General features: G+C 35.5%; 1 non-coding gene across 1 annotated transcript; it reads left to right on the top strand.

Annotated features, from left to right (window-relative positions):
• Nucleotides 1–18,565: 18,565 nt before the first annotated feature.
• Trnak-uuu (transfer RNA lysine (anticodon UUU)) lies at nucleotides 18,566–18,638 on the top strand. The gene has a single exon. It is a non-coding gene; the product is annotated as a tRNA-Lys (tRNA).
• The last annotated feature ends 130 nt before the right edge of the window (nucleotides 18,639–18,768 follow it).

The raw sequence follows: 18,768 nt of genomic DNA, 5'->3' as shown, positions 1-18,768 counted from the left end.
GCGTCTATTTGGCTACAAATAGGTGTGATGGTAAATGTCCCACAGAAACGTTTTCTTTTCTCATATAATCATTTTTATGTTGAATTTTGATATCCTCTTCTTCAAATTCATTAGCTTGTCAATGTCTTTCTGGTTTCGACACAGCCCTCATAAAGGTACTGATTATGGTAGTGACCCTGTATGTACCCATCCAGATAAAAAGTGAATGAAATATGTAAGTTCATTTACATATTCTATATACTTCTATTGAAGCCTTTTGTTTTGTAATTCAATAGTGTTGGGATTTTTCTATCCTATCCTTGTACTGGTGTATATTTTTGTTTGTTATCTAATATTTTCGAGCTCTAAGCGCTTTAACGTCTCAGGCGCTGTACTAAATCCACATAATTATTATTATTATTATTATTATTATTATTATTATTATTATTATTATTATCAATTGTGGCAATTTCCAAAATAATGATAAATAATTCATCCCAATTATTTCTTCATTTTGATTTTGCAACCAGAATTGTAAGTCAGCAAAAATTCATTTTTAGGACTAACATATTTCTTTCTTTGCTTTTTTTTTTTTTGGTCATTTTTTTTTTTTTATGTTCTTTTTTTTTTTTCTTTTAACCATTGATATCACCTCACCGGATTGCGCGATCCTTTTGGCCACTGCTTTCGAATGTCCGATAGCCCGTAATCATACTTCCCACAAAACTGTGAACCCATTATTGTAACCTTCATGACTTGATCTAAGATAGGTTTCTTTCACATATGTACGGTGCAGTTTTTATTTTCTCCACGTTGCAAAGTTTCATCTAACTCATCAGAACAGGAAAGAACTGACAGTACCTTGCAGTGCTAGTCTCTTTTCTTCTCTTCAATTTAAGACATATTAACTTTTAGTCGCAGATTTTAAAATTCCTTTGAGATTTGTGTTACATTGCGAATTATATATTATGTTATTGTTTGAATCGTAAGATTAATGCATTTAATTCTCAAACGATGCATTGCATTCTTTAGCTTACTTAAATCGAGAACTATTATCAAAACTCGCAATTGATAAATCATTTTAAAAAGATCCATATTTTCATTCATTTAGATTGAGCATCCGAAGCTGGACGGCAATTTTAAGACTTAGTATTTTAATTTTAAGACTTAGTATTTTCACCAATACAATCATCGCATTCTATACCGCGATGTTGTGACCACCGAATTCAGGTGTCCGAGAGGCGGTGATCGTACCTCCATTAAAACCGTGAACACATCCTGCATGCATATCTCATGCAGTTATTGTTGATTGAACCGAGAAGTCTTTATACGTCTTCACGGTGCATTCTTCGTTTTGTCTCCGTTACAACGTTTGAGTAAACTCTTTAGAACACGAAACAACTGATAGTAGCTTGCAGTGGTAGTGTCTCATTACTTTAAACATATTGTCTGTTAGGTGGAGCTTTTAGACTGGCGTTGACTTTTGTGCTTCTGTCCGTATTTTTAATAATATTCGTATCATAATATGAATGCATTCAATTTGCATATGATATAGTGGATGCGTTAGATTTACTGGAATCAAGAAGAAATGCTGACAGAATGATCAACATATCTTAGAGTTGATTAAATTGGGTACTCTATCCCGTTCGCATGGACATGTGGATACGCTCTCATTTAGGGACATTTTAGGAAAGGAGAGAAATACTTGCAGGTATATCTATATTCATTTTGACAACAATTGAAAATCAGTGGAAGCTAAATCATAACCACCTACCCTCGGACTTTCACCCATGACCCTTAGATTAAATGTCGGATGCTCTAGCGACTGAGATTGGGGCACTACTCATCCAAATTCTGTCAGTTTGTCAGTCTCGGATTTTGCTGCGTAGCCCTTTCCATTACATATTTAAAGGGCGCGGCCATGTTTGTATCACATGACGTTTAGCACTTATGGTGCAGATAGATGCCCAGAGCTCGGTTCAAACGAAAATGCTTTTCTTTACATTTCACGTTAATATCATTTAATTGCACAAGTCTTTGGAATTAAGAGTTTTTTGTTATGAAAACAAAATTCAGTAAATGCGTCCCCCACTGCTGCCATCATATTTGCATTTCCAGTAATGCTGCATATTAGTTCGTTAACTGAGAAATGAATGAGTCATAATTACCCAATAGTATTACGAATCTATGGTCATACACTAAAAAACAAACATAAGCAAAACCAAAACGGTTTCTAATACTGAACAAATAATTCAGTTAACAAAATTGTAAAATGAAAATATAAGAGGGACTTACAGCATTATGAATTGCATCCAAAATCATCCCAAAATGTTATCTTCAAGTCCAAAGGAATAGAATGTTCCGAATAAAATCTACATCCTCAAATGCATTGGTCTACCAACAGTTCTGATATATCACAATGGCATTTTCAAGAATTCTTTAGAAATAATTCACAATAGGCCAAAAATAATATTTTAACCCACGTAGCATTTTGTGGCTCCAATGAATAATTCAAACAAATGTTTGCTTCCAAATAATATCTAAACACAACAATAAATATACCTGAAGAATAATGTTACAAGAAGAACATACAAAATATGACTGACCAAATAGTCCAACTCCACGTACTTAAATACAGACAATAAGGAGTGAAAACTCATTAGCTACTACTCACTACGTGACAATGAACAAATATCCCTAAAAGCTACGGTGGCCTAGTAATTACAGCGTACGCCTCGGATGCGGGAGTTCGTGGGATCGATCCCCGGCCGAGTCATACCAAAGACTTACAAATATGGTACTAAGAGCTGCCTTGCTTGGGGCTCAGCATTAAGACGTTAGTGTTAGGACTGGTCGGCCGGATCTCAGGATAAAGTGACTGGGTGGGACATCATGCCACATGTCTGCGGCATGATGCCCCAGTGCTAGCCATCACTATAAACTGCCACACTGCAGACATTGTAGCGATATGACTGAAAAATTCTTAAAAGCTACCTTAAAAATACAAATCACATGCACACACAAACACACACACACACACACACACACACAAATCTCCCATGTCGTAGAAATAAAACCACCACATCTAACACAACACCTTCCGTATTTATGTATTTTCTCCTGTACCGATCCATAGAAGAAAATCACAAATATGTATAGAGAACAATTAATTGGAAGCAAGTTTATCAACTTACAGGTACTATTTAATTGATTATGTAGTGTGTAATCATTGCTTTCTCTGGAAACAAAAAAATGTCAAGATAGGTGATTTTCACATGTGTAATTAACTGAGAGAAATTAAGGAAAGAATGCGAAGATTTTAGAGAAGAGCAGAAGGATAGTGTTTGTGTTGTCCGGACTGTAAAATCATAACTGTTAACACAAAGAAACAATGACTAGTCTTAACTTTAGCAACTTGCTCGGCTAATGACACATTTGTGCATTTCCTTATGCAGCAAAATTTAAATTCCTCCGTGAATGGTTGATTGCCATATAAACTGGATTATTGTTTCCATAAGGGGCTAACATCTAAGATCCAATCAATCCTGGACGCTAGCTATGTGAAATTGATGAGATAACGATTAACCATGTTGCGCATAACTACCCGAGCCAACATTCGACCATGCATTAACAAGTAGCCCGCCTAGCTCAGTCGGTAGAGCATCAGACTTTTAATCTGAGGGTCGTGAGTTCGAGTCCCACGGTGGGCGTACAATTTTTAATACCATTACAAATTTATACTACACTTTGTACACGCGTCTATTTGGCTACAAATAGGTGTGATGCTAAATGTCCCACAGAAACGTTTTCTTTTCTCATATAATCATTTTTATGTTGAATTTTGATATCCTCTTCTTCAAATTCATTAGCTTGTCAATGTCTTTCTGGTTTCGACACAGCCCTCATAAAGGTACTGATTATGGTAGTGACCCTGTATGTACCCATCCAGATAAAAAGTGAATGAAATATGTAAGTTCATTTACATATTCTATATACTTCTATTGAAGCCTTTTGTTTTGTAATTCAATAGTGTTGGGATTTTTCTATCCTATCCTTGTACTGGTGTATATTTTTGTTTGTTATCTAATATTTTCGAGCTCTAAGCGCTTTAACGTCTCAGGCGCTGTACTAAATCCACATAATTATTATTATTATTATTATTATTATTATTATTATTATTATTATTATTATTATTATCAATTGTGGCAATTTCCAAAATAATGATAAATAATTCATCCCAATTATTTCTTCATTTTGATTTTGCAACCAGAATTGTAAGTCAGCAAAAATTCATTTTTAGGACTAACATATTTCTTTCTTTGCTTTTTTTTTTTTTGGTCATTTTTTTTTTTTATGTTCTTTTTTTTTTTTCTTTTAACCATTGATATCACCTCACCGGATTGCGCGATCCTTTTGGCCACTGCTTTCGAATGTCCGATAGCCCGTAATCATACTTCCCACAAAACTGTGAACCCATTATTGTAACCTTCATGACTTGATCTAAGATAGGTTTCTTTCACATATGTACGGTGCAGTTTTTATTTTCTCCACGTTGCAAAGTTTCATCTAACTCATCAGAACAGGAAAGAACTGACAGTACCTTGCAGTGCTAGTCTCTTTTCTTCTCTTCAATTTAAGACATATTAACTTTTAGTCGCAGATTTTAAAATTCCTTTGAGATTTGTGTTACATTGCGAATTATATATTATGTTATTGTTTGAATCGTAAGATTAATGCATTTAATTCTCAAACGATGCATTGCATTCTTTAGCTTACTTAAATCGAGAACTATTATCAAAACTCGCAATTGATAAATCATTTTAAAAAGATCCATATTTTCATTCATTTAGATTGAGCATCCGAAGCTGGACGGCAATTTTAAGACTTAGTATTTTAATTTTAAGACTTAGTATTTTCACCAATACAATCATCGCATTCTATACCGCGATGTTGTGACCACCGAATTCAGGTGTCCGAGAGGCGGTGATCGTACCTCCATTAAAACCGTGAACACATCCTGCATGCATATCTCATGCAGTTATTGTTGATTGAACCGAGAAGTCTTTATACGTCTTCACGGTGCATTCTTCGTTTTGTCTCCGTTACAACGTTTGAGTAAACTCTTTAGAACACGAAACAACTGATAGTAGCTTGCAGTGGTAGTGTCTCATTACTTTAAACATATTGTCTGTTAGGTGGAGCTTTTAGACTGGCGTTGACTTTTGTGCTTCTGTCCGTATTTTTAATAATATTCGTATCATAATATGAATGCATTCAATTTGCATATGATATAGTGGATGCGTTAGATTTACTGGAATCAAGAAGAAATGCTGACAGAATGATCAACATATCTTAGAGTTGATTAAATTGGGTACTCTATCCCGTTCGCATGGACATGTGGATACGCTCTCATTTAGGGACATTTTAGGAAAGGAGAGAAATACTTGCAGGTATATCTATATTCATTTTGACAACAATTGAAAATCAGTGGAAGCTAAATCATAACCACCTACCCTCGGACTTTCACCCATGACCCTTAGATTAAATGTCGGATGCTCTAGCGACTGAGATTGGGGCACTACTCATCCAAATTCTGTCAGTTTGTCAGTCTCGGATTTTGCTGCGTAGCCCTTTCCATTACATATTTAAAGGGCGCGGCCATGTTTGTATCACATGACGTTTAGCACTTATGGTGCAGATAGATGCCCAGAGCTCGGTTCAAACGAAAATGCTTTTCTTTACATTTCACGTTAATATCATTTAATTGCACAAGTCTTTGGAATTAAGAGTTTTTTGTTATGAAAACAAAATTCAGTAAATGCGTCCCCCACTGCTGCCATCATATTTGCATTTCCAGTAATGCTGCATATTAGTTCGTTAACTGAGAAATGAATGAGTCATAATTACCCAATAGTATTACGAATCTATGGTCATACACTAAAAAACAAACATAAGCAAAACCAAAACGGTTTCTAATACTGAACAAATAATTCAGTTAACAAAATTGTAAAATGAAAATATAAGAGGGACTTACAGCATTATGAATTGCATCCAAAATCATCCCAAAATGTTATCTTCAAGTCCAAAGGAATAGAATGTTCCGAATAAAATCTACATCCTCAAATGCATTGGTCTACCAACAGTTCTGATATATCACAATGGCATTTTCAAGAATTCTTTAGAAATAATTCACAATAGGCCAAAAATAATATTTTAACCCACGTAGCATTTTGTGGCTCCAATGAATAATTCAAACAAATGTTTGCTTCCAAATAATATCTAAACACAACAATAAATATACCTGAAGAATAATGTTACAAGAAGAACATACAAAATATGACTGACCAAATAGTCCAACTCCACGTACTTAAATACAGACAATAAGGAGTGAAAACTCATTAGCTACTACTCACTACGTGACAATGAACAAATATCCCTAAAAGCTACGGTGGCCTAGTAATTACAGCGTACGCCTCGGATGCGGGAGTTCGTGGGATCGATCCCCGGCCGAGTCATACCAAAGACTTACAAATATGGTACTAAGAGCTGCCTTGCTTGGGGCTCAGCATTAAGACGTTAGTGTTAGGACTGGTCGGCCGGATCTCAGGATAAAGTGACTGGGTGGGACATCATGCCACATGTCTGCGGCATGATGCCCCAGTGCTAGCCATCACTATAAACTGCCACACTGCAGACATTGTAGCGATATGACTGAAAAATTCTTAAAAGCTACCTTAAAAATACAAATCACATGCACACACAAACACACACACACACACACACACACACAAATCTCCCATGTCGTAGAAATAAAACCACCACATCTAACACAACACCTTCCGTATTTATGTATTTTCTCCTGTACCGATCCATAGAAGAAAATCACAAATATGTATAGAGAACAATTAATTGGAAGCAAGTTTATCAACTTACAGGTACTATTTAATTGATTATGTAGTGTGTAATCATTGCTTTCTCTGGAAACAAAAAAATGTCAAGATAGGTGATTTTCACATGTGTAATTAACTGAGAGAAATTAAGGAAAGAATGCGAAGATTTTAGAGAAGAGCAGAAGGATAGTGTTTGTGTTGTCCGGACTGTAAAATCATAACTGTTAACACAAAGAAACAATGACTAGTCTTAACTTTAGCAACTTGCTCGGCTAATGACACATTTGTGCATTTCCTTATGCAGCAAAATTTAAATTCCTCCGTGAATGGTTGATTGCCATATAAACTGGATTATTGTTTCCATAAGGGGCTAACATCTAAGATCCAATCAATCCTGGACGCTAGCTATGTGAAATTGATGAGATAACGATTAACCATGTTGCGCATAACTACTCGAGCCAACATTCGACCATGCATTAACAAGTAGCCCGCCTAGCTCAGTCGGTAGAGCATCAGACTTTTAATCTGAGGGTCGTGAGTTCGAGTCCCACGGTGGGCGTACAATTTTTAATACCATTACAAATTTATACTACACTTTGTACACGCGTCTATTTGGCTACAAATAGGTGTGATGCTAAATGTCCCACAGAAACGTTTTCTTTTCTCATATAATCATTTTTATGTTGAATTTTGATATCCTCTTCTTCAAATTCATTAGCTTGTCAATGTCTTTCTGGTTTCGACACAGCCCTCATAAAGGTACTGATTATGGTAGTGACCCTGTATGTACCCATCCAGATAAAAAGTGAATGAAATATGTAAGTTCATTTACATATTCTATATACTTCTATTGAAGCCTTTTGTTTTGTAATTCAATAGTGTTGGGATTTTTCTATCCTATCCTTGTACTGGTGTATATTTTTGTTTGTTATCTAATATTTTCGAGCTCTAAGCGCTTTAACGTCTCAGGCGCTGTACTAAATCCACATAATTATTATTATTATTATTATTATTATTATTATTATTATTATTATTATTATTATTATCAATTGTGGCAATTTCCAAAATAATGATAAATAATTCATCCCAATTATTTCTTCATTTTGATTTTGCAACCAGAATTGTAAGTCAGCAAAAATTCATTTTTAGGACTAACATATTTCTTTCTTTGCTTTTTTTTTTTTTGGTCATTTTTTTTTTTTTATGTTCTTTTTTTTTTTTCTTTTAACCATTGATATCACCTCACCGGATTGCGCGATCCTTTTGGCCACTGCTTTCGAATGTCCGATAGCCCGTAATCATACTTCCCACAAAACTGTGAACCCATTATTGTAACCTTCATGACTTGATCTAAGATAGGTTTCTTTCACATATGTACGGTGCAGTTTTTATTTTCTCCACGTTGCAAAGTTTCATCTAACTCATCAGAACAGGAAAGAACTGACAGTACCTTGCAGTGCTAGTCTCTTTTCTTCTCTTCAATTTAAGACATATTAACTTTTAGTCGCAGATTTTAAAATTCCTTTGAGATTTGTGTTACATTGCGAATTATATATTATGTTATTGTTTGAATCGTAAGATTAATGCATTTAATTCTCAAACGATGCATTGCATTCTTTAGCTTACTTAAATCGAGAACTATTATCAAAACTCGCAATTGATAAATCATTTTAAAAAGATCCATATTTTCATTCATTTAGATTGAGCATCCGAAGCTGGACGGCAATTTTAAGACTTAGTATTTTAATTTTAAGACTTAGTATTTTCACCAATACAATCATCGCATTCTATACCGCGATGTTGTGACCACCGAATTCAGGTGTCCGAGAGGCGGTGATCGTACCTCCATTAAAACCGTGAACACATCCTGCATGCATATCTCATGCAGTTATTGTTGATTGAACCGAGAAGTCTTTATACGTCTTCACGGTGCATTCTTCGTTTTGTCTCCGTTACAACGTTTGAGTAAACTCTTTAGAACACGAAACAACTGATAGTAGCTTGCAGTGGTAGTGTCTCATTACTTTAAACATATTGTCTGTTAGGTGGAGCTTTTAGACTGGCGTTGACTTTTGTGCTTCTGTCCGTATTTTTAATAATATTCGTATCATAATATGAATGCATTCAATTTGCATATGATATAGTGGATGCGTTAGATTTACTGGAATCAAGAAGAAATGCTGACAGAATGATCAACATATCTTAGAGTTGATTAAATTGGGTACTCTATCCCGTTCGCATGGACATGTGGATACGCTCTCATTTAGGGACATTTTAGGAAAGGAGAGAAATACTTGCAGGTATATCTATATTCATTTTGACAACAATTGAAAATCAGTGGAAGCTAAATCATAACCACCTACCCTCGGACTTTCACCCATGACCCTTAGATTAAATGTCGGATGCTCTAGCGACTGAGATTGGGGCACTACTCATCCAAATTCTGTCAGTTTGTCAGTCTCGGATTTTGCTGCGTAGCCCTTTCCATTACATATTTAAAGGGCGCGGCCATGTTTGTATCACATGACGTTTAGCACTTATGGTGCAGATAGATGCCCAGAGCTCGGTTCAAACGAAAATGCTTTTCTTTACATTTCACGTTAATATCATTTAATTGCACAAGTCTTTGGAATTAAGAGTTTTTTGTTATGAAAACAAAATTCAGTAAATGCGTCCCCCACTGCTGCCATCATATTTGCATTTCCAGTAATGCTGCATATTAGTTCGTTAACTGAGAAATGAATGAGTCATAATTACCCAATAGTATTACGAATCTATGGTCATACACTAAAAAACAAACATAAGCAAAACCAAAACGGTTTCTAATACTGAACAAATAATTCAGTTAACAAAATTGTAAAATGAAAATATAAGAGGGACTTACAGCATTATGAATTGCATCCAAAATCATCCCAAAATGTTATCTTCAAGTCCAAAGGAATAGAATGTTCCGAATAAAATCTACATCCTCAAATGCATTGGTCTACCAACAGTTCTGATATATCACAATGGCATTTTCAAGAATTCTTTAGAAATAATTCACAATAGGCCAAAAATAATATTTTAACCCACGTAGCATTTTGTGGCTCCAATGAATAATTCAAACAAATGTTTGCTTCCAAATAATATCTAAACACAACAATAAATATACCTGAAGAATAATGTTACAAGAAGAACATACAAAATATGACTGACCAAATAGTCCAACTCCACGTACTTAAATACAGACAATAAGGAGTGAAAACTCATTAGCTACTACTCACTACGTGACAATGAACAAATATCCCTAAAAGCTACGGTGGCCTAGTAATTACAGCGTACGCCTCGGATGCGGGAGTTCGTGGGATCGATCCCCGGCCGAGTCATACCAAAGACTTACAAATATGGTACTAAGAGCTGCCTTGCTTGGGGCTCAGCATTAAGACGTTAGTGTTAGGACTGGTCGGCCGGATCTCAGGATAAAGTGACTGGGTGGGACATCATGCCACATGTCTGCGGCATGATGCCCCAGTGCTAGCCATCACTATAAACTGCCACACTGCAGACATTGTAGCGATATGACTGAAAAATTCTTAAAAGCTACCTTAAAAATACAAATCACATGCACACACAAACACACACACACACACACACACACACAAATCTCCCATGTCGTAGAAATAAAACCACCACATCTAACACAACACCTTCCGTATTTATGTATTTTCTCCTGTACCGATCCATAGAAGAAAATCACAAATATGTATAGAGAACAATTAATTGGAAGCAAGTTTATCAACTTACAGGTACTATTTAATTGATTATGTAGTGTGTAATCATTGCTTTCTCTGGAAACAAAAAAATGTCAAGATAGGTGATTTTCACATGTGTAATTAACTGAGAGAAATTAAGGAAAGAATGCGAAGATTTTAGAGAAGAGCAGAAGGATAGTGTTTGTGTTGTCCGGACTGTAAAATCATAACTGTTAACACAAAGAAACAATGACTAGTCTTAACTTTAGCAACTTGCTCGGCTAATGACACATTTGTGCATTTCCTTATGCAGCAAAATTTAAATTCCTCCGTGAATGGTTGATTGCCATATAAACTGGATTATTGTTTCCATAAGGGGCTAACATCTAAGATCCAATCAATCCTGGACGCTAGCTATGTGAAATTGATGAGATAACGATTAACCATGTTGCGCATAACTACCCGAGCCAACATTCGACCATGCATTAACAAGTAGCCCGCCTAGCTCAGTCGGTAGAGCATCAGACTTTTAATCTGAGGGTCGTGAGTTCGAGTCCCACGGTGGGCGTACAATTTTTAATACCATTACAAATTTATACTACACTTTGTACACGCGTCTATTTGGCTACAAATAGGTGTGATGCTAAATGTCCCACAGAAACGTTTTCTTTTCTCATATAATCATTTTTATGTTGAATTTTGATATCCTCTTCTTCAAATTCATTAGCTTGTCAATGTCTTTCTGGTTTCGACACAGCCCTCATAAAGGTACTGATTATGGTAGTGACCCTGTATGTACCCATCCAGATAAAAAGTGAATGAAATATGTAAGTTCATTTACATATTCTATATACTTCTATTGAAGCCTTTTGTTTTGTAATTCAATAGTGTTGGGATTTTTCTATCCTATCCTTGTACTGGTGTATATTTTTGTTTGTTATCTAATATTTTCGAGCTCTAAGCGCTTTAACGTCTCAGGCGCTGTACTAAATCCACATAATTATTATTATTATTATTATTATTATTATTATTATTATTATTATTATTATCAATTGTGGCAATTTCCAAAATAATGATAAATAATTCATCCCAATTATTTCTTCATTTTGATTTTGCAACCAGAATTGTAAGTCAGCAAAAATTCATTTTTAGGACTAACATATTTCTTTCTTTGCTTTTTTTTTTTTTGGTCATTTTTTTTTTTTTATGTTCTTTTTTTTTTTTCTTTTAACCATTGATATCACCTCACCGGATTGCGCGATCCTTTTGGCCACTGCTTTCGAATGTCCGATAGCCCGTAATCATACTTCCCACAAAACTGTGAACCCATTATTGTAACCTTCATGACTTGATCTAAGATAGGTTTCTTTCACATATGTACGGTGCAGTTTTTATTTTCTCCACGTTGCAAAGTTTCATCTAACTCATCAGAACAGGAAAGAACTGACAGTACCTTGCAGTGCTAGTCTCTTTTCTTCTCTTCAATTTAAGACATATTAACTTTTAGTCGCAGATTTTAAAATTCCTTTGAGATTTGTGTTACATTGCGAATTATATATTATGTTATTGTTTGAATCGTAAGATTAATGCATTTAATTCTCAAACGATGCATTGCATTCTTTAGCTTACTTAAATCGAGAACTATTATCAAAACTCGCAATTGATAAATCATTTTAAAAAGATCCATATTTTCATTCATTTAGATTGAGCATCCGAAGCTGGACGGCAATTTTAAGACTTAGTATTTTAATTTTAAGACTTAGTATTTTCACCAATACAATCATCGCATTCTATACCGCGATGTTGTGACCACCGAATTCAGGTGTCCGAGAGGCGGTGATCGTACCTCCATTAAAACCGTGAACACATCCTGCATGCATATCTCATGCAGTTATTGTTGATTGAACCGAGAAGTCTTTATACGTCTTCACGGTGCATTCTTCGTTTTGTCTCCGTTACAACGTTTGAGTAAACTCTTTAGAACACGAAACAACTGATAGTAGCTTGCAGTGGTAGTGTCTCATTACTTTAAACATATTGTCTGTTAGGTGGAGCTTTTAGACTGGCGTTGACTTTTGTGCTTCTGTCCGTATTTTTAATAATATTCGTATCATAATATGAATGCATTCAATTTGCATATGATATAGTGGATGCGTTAGATTTACTGGAATCAAGAAGAAATGCTGACAGAATGATCAACATATCTTAGAGTTGATTAAATTGGGTACTCTATCCCGTTCGCATGGACATGTGGATACGCTCTCATTTAGGGACATTTTAGGAAAGGAGAGAAATACTTGCAGGTATATCTATATTCATTTTGACAACAATTGAAAATCAGTGGAAGCTAAATCATAACCACCTACCCTCGGACTTTCACCCATGACCCTTAGATTAAATGTCGGATGCTCTAGCGACTGAGATTGGGGCACTACTCATCCAAATTCTGTCAGTTTGTCAGTCTCGGATTTTGCTGCGTAGCCCTTTCCATTACATATTTAAAGGGCGCGGCCATGTTTGTATCACATGACGTTTAGCACTTATGGTGCAGATAGATGCCCAGAGCTCGGTTCAAACGAAAATGCTTTTCTTTACATTTCACGTTAATATCATTTAATTGCACAAGTCTTTGGAATTAAGAGTTTTTTGTTATGAAAACAAAATTCAGTAAATGCGTCCCCCACTGCTGCCATCATATTTGCATTTCCAGTAATGCTGCATATTAGTTCGTTAACTGAGAAATGAATGAGTCATAATTACCCAATAGTATTACGAATCTATGGTCATACACTAAAAAACAAACATAAGCAAAACCAAAACGGTTTCTAATACTGAACAAATAATTCAGTTAACAAAATTGTAAAATGAAAATATAAGAGGGACTTACAGCATTATGAATTGCATCCAAAATCATCCCAAAATGTTATCTTCAAGTCCAAAGGAATAGAATGTTCCGAATAAAATCTACATCCTCAAATGCATTGGTCTACCAACAGTTCTGATATATCACAATGGCATTTTCAAGAATTCTTTAGAAATAATTCACAATAGGCCAAAAATAATATTTTAACCCACGTAGCATTTTGTGGCTCCAATGAATAATTCAAACAAATGTTTGCTTCCAAATAATATCTAAACACAACAATAAATATACCTGAAGAATAATGTTACAAGAAGAACATACAAAATATGACTGACCAAATAGTCCAACTCCACGTACTTAAATACAGACAATAAGGAGTGAAAACTCATTAGCTACTACTCACTACGTGACAATGAACAAATATCCCTAAAAGCTACGGTGGCCTAGTAATTACAGCGTACGCCTCGGATGCGGGAGTTCGTGGGATCGATCCCCGGCCGAGTCATACCAAAGACTTACAAATATGGTACTAAGAGCTGCCTTGCTTGGGGCTCAGCATTAAGACGTTAGTGTTAGGACTGGTCGGCCGGATCTCAGGATAAAGTGACTGGGTGGGACATCATGCCACATGTCTGCGGCATGATGCCCCAGTGCTAGCCATCACTATAAACTGCCACACTGCAGACATTGTAGCGATATGACTGAAAAATTCTTAAAAGCTACCTTAAAAATACAAATCACATGCACACACAAACACACACACACACACACACACACACAAATCTCCCATGTCGTAGAAATAAAACCACCACATCTAACACAACACCTTCCGTATTTATGTATTTTCTCCTGTACCGATCCATAGAAGAAAATCACAAATATGTATAGAGAACAATTAATTGGAAGCAAGTTTATCAACTTACAGGTACTATTTAATTGATTATGTAGTGTGTAATCATTGCTTTCTCTGGAAACAAAAAAATGTCAAGATAGGTGATTTTCACATGTGTAATTAACTGAGAGAAATTAAGGAAAGAATGCGAAGATTTTAGAGAAGAGCAGAAGGATAGTGTTTGTGTTGTCCGGACTGTAAAATCATAACTGTTAACACAAAGAAACAATGACTAGTCTTAACTTTAGCAACTTGCTCGGCTAATGACACATTTGTGCATTTCCTTATGCAGCAAAATTTAAATTCCTCCGTGAATGGTTGATTGCCATATAAACTGGATTATTGTTTCCATAAGGGGCTAACATCTAAGATCCAATCAATCCTGGACGCTAGCTATGTGAAATTGATGAGATAACGATTAACCATGTTGCGCATAACTACCCGAGCCAACATTCGACCATGCATTAACAAGTAGCCCGCCTAGCTCAGTCGGTAGAGCATCAGACTTTTAATCTGAGGGTCGTGAGTTCGAGTCCCACGGTGGGAGTACAATTTTTAATACCATTACAAATTTATACTACACTTTGTACACGCGTCTATTTGGCTACAAATAGGTGTGATGGTAAATGTCCCACAGAAACGTTTTCTTTTCTCATATAATCATTTTTATGTTGAATTTTGATATCCTCTTCTTCAAATTCATTAGCTTGTCAATGTCTTTCTGGTTTCGACACAGCCCTCATAAAGGTACTGATTATGGTAGTGACCCTGTATGTACCCATCCAGATAAAAAGTGAATGAAATATGTAAGTTCATTTACATATTCTATATACTTCTATTGAAGCCTTTTGTTTTGTAATTCAATAGTGTTGGGATTTTTCTATCCTATCCTTGTACTGGTGTATATTTTTGTTTGTTATCTAATATTTTCGAGCTCTAAGCGCTTTAACGTCTCAGGCGCTGTACTAAATCCACATAATTATTATTATTATTATTATTATTATTATTATTATTATTATTATTATTATCAATTGTGGCAATTTCCAAAATAATGATAAATAATTCATCCCAATTATTTCTTCATTTTGATTTTGCAACCAGAATTGTAAGTCAGCAAAAATTCATTTTTAGGACTAACATATTTCTTTCTTTGCTTTTTTTTTTTTTGGTCATTTTTTTTTTTTTATGTTCTTTTTTTTTTTTCTTTTAACCATTGATATCACCTCACCGGATTGCGCGATCCTTTTGGCCACTGCTTTCGAATGTCCGATAGCCCGTAATCATACTTCCCACAAAACTGTGAACCCATTATTGTAACCTTCATGACTTGATCTAAGATAGGTTTCTTTCACATATGTACGGTGCAGTTTTTATTTTCTCCACGTTGCAAAGTTTCATCTAACTCATCAGAACAGGAAAGAACTGACAGTACCTTGCAGTGCTAGTCTCTTTTCTTCTCTTCAATTTAAGACATATTAACTTTTAGTCGCAGATTTTAAAATTCCTTTGAGATTTGTGTTACATTGCGAATTATATATTATGTTATTGTTTGAATCGTAAGATTAATGCATTTAATTCTCAAACGATGCATTGCATTCTTTAGCTTACTTAAATCGAGAACTATTATCAAAACTCGCAATTGATAAATCATTTTAAAAAGATCCATATTTTCATTCATTTAGATTGAGCATCCGAAGCTGGACGGCAATTTTAAGACTTAGTATTTTAATTTTAAGACTTAGTATTTTCACCAATACAATCATCGCATTCTATACCGCGATGTTGTGACCACCGAATTCAGGTGTCCGAGAGGCGGTGATCGTACCTCCATTAAAACCGTGAACACATCCTGCATGCATATCTCATGCAGTTATTGTTGATTGAACCGAGAAGTCTTTATACGTCTTCACGGTGCATTCTTCGTTTTGTCTCCGTTACAACGTTTGAGTAAACTCTTTAGAACACGAAACAACTGATAGTAGCTTGCAGTGGTAGTGTCTCATTACTTTAAACATATTGTCTGTTAGGTGGAGCTTTTAGACTGGCGTTGACTTTTGTGCTTCTGTCCGTATTTTTAATAATATTCGTATCATAATATGAATGCATTCAATTTGCATATGATATAGTGGATGCGTTAGATTTACTGGAATCAAGAAGAAATGCTGACAGAATGATCAACATATCTTAGAGTTGATTAAATTGGGTACTCTATCCCGTTCGCATGGACATGTGGATACGCTCTCATTTAGGGACATTTTAGGAAAGGAGAGAAATACTTGCAGGTATATCTATATTCATTTTGACAACAATTGAAAATCAGTGGAAGCTAAATCATAACCACCTACCCTCGGACTTTCACCCATGACCCTTAGATTAAATGTCGGATGCTCTAGCGACTGAGATTGGGGCACTACTCATCCAAATTCTGTCAGTTTGTCAGTCTCGGATTTTGCTGCGTAGCCCTTTCCATTACATATTTAAAGGGCGCGGCCATGTTTGTATCACATGACGTTTAGCACTTATGGTGCAGATAGATGCCCAGAGCTCGGTTCAAACGAAAATGCTTTTCTTTACATTTCACGTTAATATCATTTAATTGCACAAGTCTTTGGAATTAAGAGTTTTTTGTTATGAAAACAAAATTCAGTAAATGCGTCCCCCACTGCTGCCATCATATTTGCATTTCCAGTAATGCTGCATATTAGTTCGTTAACTGAGAAATGAATGAGTCATAATTACCCAATAGTATTACGAATCTATGGTCATACACTAAAAAACAAACATAAGCAAAACCAAAACGGTTTCTAATACTGAACAAATAATTCAGTTAACAAAATTGTAAAATGAAAATATAAGAGGGACTTACAGCATTATGAATTGCATCCAAAATCATCCCAAAATGTTATCTTCAAGTCCAAAGGAATAGAATGTTCCGAATAAAATCTACATCCTCAAATGCATTGGTCTACCAACAGTTCTGATATATCACAATGGCATTTTCAAGAATTCTTTAGAAATAATTCACAATAGGCCAAAAATAATATTTTAACCCACGTAGCATTTTGTGGCTCCAATGAATAATTCAAACAAATGTTTGCTTCCAAATAATATCTAAACACAACAATAAATATACCTGAAGAATAATGTTACAAGAAGAACATACAAAATATGACTGACCAAATAGTCCAACTCCACGTACTTAAATACAGACAATAAGGAGTGAAAACTCATTAGCTACTACTCACTACGTGACAATGAACAAATATCCCTAAAAGCTACGGTGGCCTAGTAATTACAGCGTACGCCTCGGATGCGGGAGTTCGTGGGATCGATCCCCGGCCGAGTCATACCAAAGACTTACAAATATGGTACTAAGAGCTGCCTTGCTTGGGGCTCAGCATTAAGACGTTAGTGTTAGGACTGGTCGGCCGGATCTCAGGATAAAGTGACTGGGTGGGACATCATGCCACATGTCTGCGGCATGATGCCCCAGTGCTAGCCATCACTATAAACTGCCACACTGCAGACATTGTAGCGATATGACTGAAAAATTCTTAAAAGCTACCTTAAAAATACAAATCACATGCACACACAAACACACACACACACACACACACACACACAAATCTCCCATGTCGTAGAAATAAAACCACCACATCTAACACAACACCTTCCGTATTTATGTATTTTCTCCTGTACCGATCCATAGAAGAAAATCACAAATATGTATAGAGAACAATTAATTGGAAGCAAGTTTATCAACTTACAGGTACTATTTAATTGATTATGTAGTGTGTAATCATTGCTTTCTCTGGAAACAAAAAAATGTCAAGATAGGTGATTTTCACATGTGTAATTAACTGAGAGAAATTAAGGAAAGAATGCGAAGATTTTAGAGAAGAGCAGAAGGATAGTGTTTGTGTTGTCCGGACTGTAAAATCATAACTGTTAACACAAAGAAACAATGACTAGTCTTAACTTTAGCAACTTGCTCGGCTAATGACACATTTGTGCATTTCCTTATGCAGCAAAATTTAAATTCCTCCGTGAATGGTTGATTGCCATATAAACTGGATTATTGTTTCCATAAGGGGCTAACATCTAAGATCCAATCAATCCTGGACGCTAGCTATGTGAAATTGATGAGATAACGATTAACCATGTTGCGCATAACTACCCGAGCCAACATTCGACCATGCATTAACAAGTAGCCCGCCTAGCTCAGTCGGTAGAGCATCAGACTTTTAATCTGAGGGTCGTGAGTTCGAGTCCCACGGTGGGCGTACAATTTTTAATACCATTACAAATTTATACTACACTTTGTACACGCGTCTATTTGGCTACAAATAGGTGTGATGGTAAATGTCCCACAGAAACGTTTTCTTTTCTCATATAATCATTTTTATGTTGAAT

The sequence above is a fragment of the Sinohyriopsis cumingii genome, chromosome 11 (genome assembly GCF_028554795.1).
Source record: "Sinohyriopsis cumingii isolate HCF-2022 chromosome 11, ASM2855479v2, whole genome shotgun sequence".
In the NCBI taxonomy this organism is placed as follows: Eukaryota; Metazoa; Mollusca; class Bivalvia; order Unionida; family Unionidae; genus Sinohyriopsis; species Sinohyriopsis cumingii.
This window is presented reverse-complemented; position numbering and strand designations above follow the sequence as displayed.